We start from the raw sequence: 6012 nt of genomic DNA, 5'->3' as shown, positions 1-6012 counted from the left end.
TCTTGTTTGTAATTTTGATATATATATATTATGGTATTTTAGGATGTATAAATTTATTAATTATAATATTTCTAAGAAACTGAAAAAAAAACTACATCCATAATTTTGTAAATTTATTCACCCAACAGACATTCCAGAAATATCTGTTGAGGACCTACTTTGTGAAAGACACCATGATAAGGCGCTAGAGTTATGGAGGAACAACATGATCTTGTTACCACACTCTCCCAGTTATTACCCAGCAGAACTGTGACCTGAAACCAGATCTATCTGTCAACAAAGCCTGCAATTTTAACTACCATATATTATGGCCTACAGAAACATGTGCAGACTATCAATAAATATTTTACTAAGTAAATAATAGTCTTGCCTATTCTGCTTGGTTGACAAACAAAACACATAAAATCAATGAAAGTGAGCTTCCTTTCACTCACCACTAACAATAATAAAAGAGGACAAAGAAGCAAGAAAGTTCTTTTTCCTTTATTCTTAATATATTCAACAAATACTTGGTGAAACTACACTATGTGGCAGGCATTGTACTGTGTGCTATAATTCCAGCGGTGACCAAAAAATCCAGGAAAATATAATTAAACAGCAAAGAGACATTAAAAGGAGAAAACTCTAAGAAAGACACAGGCAATAAGCAAATAAAATGGAAACAAAAGAAAAATGATTACAGAGAAACTTATTCAACTAAAAGATAAAAGCATTTCAACTTCCTAGAGTGGTATTCTTGAAAGAAACTAGAAAAAATATAGAACAAAAATATTCAAAGACTTCTGAGAAAAGAAAAAATTTTGAGGTGGGGTGATGGAGAGAACAAAAACCTAAAATATGTAGTTTGAAAGGGCAATGGTGTCCCAAGGAAACATATGAAATGATCAATCATGAGATATATACCAATTAAATGGCTGCATTTTAAGGATAAAGAAAGACTCTTATGAGTGGCCAAAAAAACCTGACAGACAGTGTTTGGAGGCAGAGACATTGAATAACATCCTCTGAACTAGAAGGAACTTTAAGACTGAAAAATGAAGCAGGCAACTCCACAAAGTGCACTTAGGAAATTTATTGTGGGTAACTTACATACTGGTGGGATTGGGCTAACAATGATCCAGAGGCCTTCACGGCTGCGCTCCACACAGCTGACAGGGGCACAGGGGGATTTAAGGCACCAAAGCTAGAAATAGAATCTGACCACTAGGAAGAAGCAAGTCCACGTTTCTGGGAACTGGGGGTTTTTCCTCCCCCTAGGGGTCTCATGACCATTAACCATCTGCATCAGCAAAAGGCACTCTTCCAGTTTTCGTATCAGATGAAGGCAAAGGTAAAAGTTGATAGAGAACTTATCTGGCTTGGGCACAGTCCTTGTGAGGAGGCTAAAGCTCAGTCACTCAGAAAGGGGAGTGGGTAGGACAGCCGGCCTGAGATGGAGCTGACAAAACGGAGTCAGTGTGGTTCAGCCAGATAGATAGATAGATAGATAATGACACTAACAAACTTTGAAACAAACTGACCTTAGGTGGCTTCTTCATAAAATATGAGTAGAGAAATACAGAGAAATTTTGTCACTAAAATATTTATACCCAGATAATATTTCATCAAGAATCAAAGAAAGAGATAAACATTCTCAAGATACATATTTTACTAAAGGATATTGTGGGGAGGGCCTGACTGTGATGTTTCTCTAGGACAGTGTCAGTTTCAAGTTATGTATATTTTTGAGAACATTTTCTTATCAAATATGAATTCTTTGTGCACAACAGATCTTCTCTTAGCAATTCATGTGCCTACTTTCAGATATGCTAGTCTGTGGGGCTCACTGTGAAGCCTTTTATATTATGGGTTCTCTATTGTTAGAATTTGTTCAGAAAAATCAGAGCCCAACCAGAAAAATACATTAAAGCTTCTACTGATGGAACATGAGCCACAGATTTTTTGTTAAAATCATTTAGATTAGATTCTTTTTGTAATATTGTAGCTGGAAAACCAAGTTTCCAAACAAGAAAGTTTGATATTATATCAACTGGATTTGATTCCCACCAATAAATTTAATAGTTATCAGTCACCCACATTTACTACTTAACCTCTTGTGCCTCTGTTTTACCATTTGTGACATGGAGAATCTTGAAAATAGCACTATCACTTGTTATTATGAAGCTCATCATCATGAATTAGTAGATCCTATGTGGTGTATGACTTTTCTTTCCATAATGAATAACTTTAAATCCTTCTGGACTTAGTCCAGCAACAATTCAAAAACAACAAAAAAGCAAAACAAAAAAACACACAGAAAAACATATGACATTATAGAGTTTATCATCCTGTGCTTCTCCCACACCACTTTTTAATTAGCCTTAGTTTAATGGAAATAGCATGGAATTTGTCAACAGAAATGCCTGGGATAACACTGAAATTTTGTAATATAAAAGTATGAAGCAAAAGTCAATTACTTAATATCTCTAATGGTTACTGTCTTCATCCATAAAACGTACTTAATAATCCCTATTTTTCGGTATTATGAGGCTTAAATGAGATAAAGTTATAAATGCTCAGAAGAGAGTAAATGCTTAGTATTTAATATTCCCATTTGCCCTTTCTTATATTTCCAGAGCTTTGAAAGCACACTCACATTTAAGTATTGCTCAGAAATTGTCAGAATTATAAATGACTGTCCAGGGATAAAAGAATATTTACCTTAAATACTTTTAGAAGGAAAACATAAAATTGTACAGCAAAGTCTCTAAATGGTATTTGAAAGTAATCTTTTAAGTTTATAATGCTTATAAAGTTCTGCTACATTTCTTTCTTCAAGTGGTGCCATTATACTTCTAAATTATTAATTGTACAAAGATCAAAGAAAGGATGACAATGTAATAAAGAGTGACCAAAAAAATCAGCAGAAAGAGCTTAGGGGGAAAAAAGGAAAGAGAATACTAAAGCTATTTGTCCTGGATAATATTCACTAAATCATTTTTTCTTCTCTTATATAATTGAAGTTCTTAAATGTTTATAAATATTCTTTTGGTTTTGATTTTCCTGCAGTAGAAGATTTTTAGACATAAAAATAAGTAATATGCCCTGTATCAAGACTCCATCTGTAAATGCCAACCATTTGCCAGCAGGTACAGATATACCACCCATAAAATATATCTGCTTCAGACTAGACAGGAAGTAGGGAAAACAAAACACACGTTGGTTTCAGGTTGGCTTATGCGAATTCTGCTTATCCAAATGTGTCTCTCACCTGTCTTGAGATTTTCCTCCCTCCCACCTCCTACTGCTCTCTTCTTTACACACTCCAGGTGTATTGAACATGTCTCTTTCTTTTTCAGAAAGAAGGTTTTCTTTTTTCTCCTAGCTTATGCTTCCAGATTTTTCATGATTCAGCTCAAATGCTCTCTACTCCTGAAAGTTGGCTCTGCCCTTCTTTTATTTGCATATGTCCTCCTATGTGTGTAAAGCATCCTTTTCATACATCAAGCAGGGTATTTAGCAGCATGTAATGTAGTTCCTTCTCCCACTAGATTATGAAACCTTGGAGGACAGGTCTATATTTTTCTTACTTTTTATATCCAAATATATCCCAATTCTTAGCAAATAGAGAATTCCCAGTAATTGTTTTATGAATAAATGAGTTCGTTATCTATCTATAAATACCCTCATTTCCTAACCACTATTCCTCACCTGCTTTGAGATTGCTAGGAGTGAGAATGTTAAGAAAATGCTTCCTCAACTTAATCACTAAAGAATGAGAAGGCTTAAGAACAGAAAAAAAGAGGAAGATTTCAAGCATAGAATGAAAGTATGTACAAAGGCAAAATACCTAAAATCCATGGCTTCTGAGAGAAGAGTGTGTATATTGTAACTGAATTGGAAAATTTTGTCTGGCTAATAGTAGACGACATAGTGAGAAAAAATAAAATGGGGCCACTTTAGCAGATTGATTTTAGATCCAGATCAAGAAGTTTAAATTACGGCCTCAGGAAAGTTAGGAGTTGTTCAGTCATTTGGCATAGGTAAGTGATCTGATCAAAGATTAAGCTTCCAGTATATGTAGACCATTATTAGGTCAGAGGTCCTAGAACAAGAAGGCTAATCATTTCAAAGCTAAAAACAAAGGAAAATAAGAGCTGATATTTCTTGGGTATTCACAATATTCTCTACTTAAATGGTCTTATCATTTTTTAAAATGCTGCTGTAACAATAATCAGTTTATTCCCAGTCTACATAGGAGAAAATTATGGCCAAGAAAAGTAACATGATCACTCTTGTATCACTTTTCTTTGACTGCCATAACAAAGTGCCATAGACTAGATGGCTTAAACAACAAAAATTTATTTTCTCACAGTTTTGGATGCTACAAGTCCAAAAATCAGATGTCGATAGGGTTGGTTTCTTCTGAGGCCTCTCTGTTTGGCTTATACATAGCTGTCTTCTCCCTGTGTCTTCACTTGGTCTTCTCTGGGTGTGTGTCCTAATTGCTTCTTATAAGGACAATAGTCATACTGGATTAGGGCCCACCCTAATGACCTTATTTTAAATACCTATTTAAAGACTATCCAAGTATGGTCATATTCTGAAGTACTGGGGGTTAGAACTTCAACATATGAATTTGGGGAGACACAATTCAGCCCATAACAACTGTCAAACACTAAAAAGTAGTATAGTGTGAATTTGAATCCAGTCATCTGACTCCAGATTCTGTGACTGCTCTGGACAACACTTCACTCTTCCACGAAGTATGGAACTGAAAATGAAGATCAGGTGGACTTCTCTGGTGGCCCAGTGGTTAAGAATGCACCTGCCAATGCAGGGGACATGAGTTCGAGCTCTGGTGCTGGATGATCCCACATGCCGCAGAGCAACTAAGCCCGTGCACCACAACTACTGAGCCTGTGTGCCACAACTACTGAGGCCCGTGCCTAGAGCCCGTGCTCTGCAACAAGAGAAGCCACCGCAATGAGAAGCCCGCGAACCGCATCGAAGAGTAGCCCCTGCTCGCCACAACTAGAGAAAGCCCGCGTGCAGCAAGGAAGACCCAATGCAGCCAAAAATAAATAAATAAATTTTTTAAAAAAAAGAAAAAAAAGAAAATGAAGATCAGGAGCTGCAGATGAGCTGGAGAGATCTCAGCTACCAGGTGCTGAAGTAGCCAATTAATATTACAAACCAGAAGGAAAAGTAACTTTCAAGCCTTCAATCACTCCCTGCAGTAGTATAAGCAAAACTAGTTTAAGCTGAAGTGGAGAAAGCCCTGGCTCTCCCCTGTTCCATTCTTGCTCATGAGAGAGCGCTGATCTAGGGCCAGCTGGATAAGCATAGGTGTGGGCACTGCCTCACTGCTGAGAGAGCCCAGGAGGGAGGGGAGAGGGGAGTGGGGAAAGGGCGAGGAGTGGACAACCACTGAGTCCTGAGGCAGAGTGGAGAAAATGTGTTAACGGTCCCCTTCTCTCACCTCCGATAAGGAGACCTCAGCAGAGGTGCCTGAGAAAGTCTTCTGCCAAAGACTCCTGATAAACAGGCCTCCAAGGGCGGTGCCAGTTCTAGGAATACAGATTATAGGTAAGAGGATGGCCAGCTTGGTGGGCGAGGGGGAGCAAGGTCCTCGACTGGCACTCTCTTCAAAGACTGCAGTGCACTGGCTGTGCACCAAATCCCCGGGCAAAGAGGGCAGTTTCCCTTTGTGAGGTTTGCCAGGTAAAGTCTTCGTAGTTGCCTGTGGTTGGGCTTGAAAGACCACAAATAGGTTTTTGGCCATTGTCTAAACTACTTAATAATTGAGTGTGTAAGAGTTAAGGGAACCTCCGCGCAAGATTCTGAGCCTGTGAGTTGTGGGAAATACCGTATGTATGCATGTGGAATAGCTTTTCCTTTGACGTGCTCTGACCAGGTCCTCGTTGTTGCAGTTGTGTCTGCATGACATTCTCACAGTGACTTATTTTTTCCTCCCTTCCAGGTCCATTAAGCCTCTACCATGGTGAGTGGGACTATGGAGAGAATCAGGTT

General features: G+C 38.0%; 1 pseudogene across 1 annotated transcript in view; it reads left to right on the top strand.

Annotated features, from left to right (window-relative positions):
• The window catches only part of LOC309636361 (RB1-inducible coiled-coil protein 1 pseudogene), a 23667-nt pseudogene extending 17655 nt beyond the window's left edge, over positions 1 to 6012 (top strand). The window contains exon 2 of the transcript XR_014268503.1: positions 5963 to 6012. The product of XR_014268503.1 is annotated as an RB1-inducible coiled-coil protein 1 pseudogene (transcript). The remainder of the gene's footprint in view (positions 1 to 5962) is intronic.

This window comes from Balaenoptera physalus (genome assembly GCF_965194825.1).
Source record: "Balaenoptera physalus genome assembly, chromosome: 10".
In the NCBI taxonomy this organism is placed as follows: domain Eukaryota; kingdom Metazoa; phylum Chordata; class Mammalia; order Artiodactyla; family Balaenopteridae; genus Balaenoptera; species Balaenoptera physalus.
Note: the sequence above shows the minus strand (reverse complement) of the source record. Positions and strands in the feature narration are given on the sequence as shown.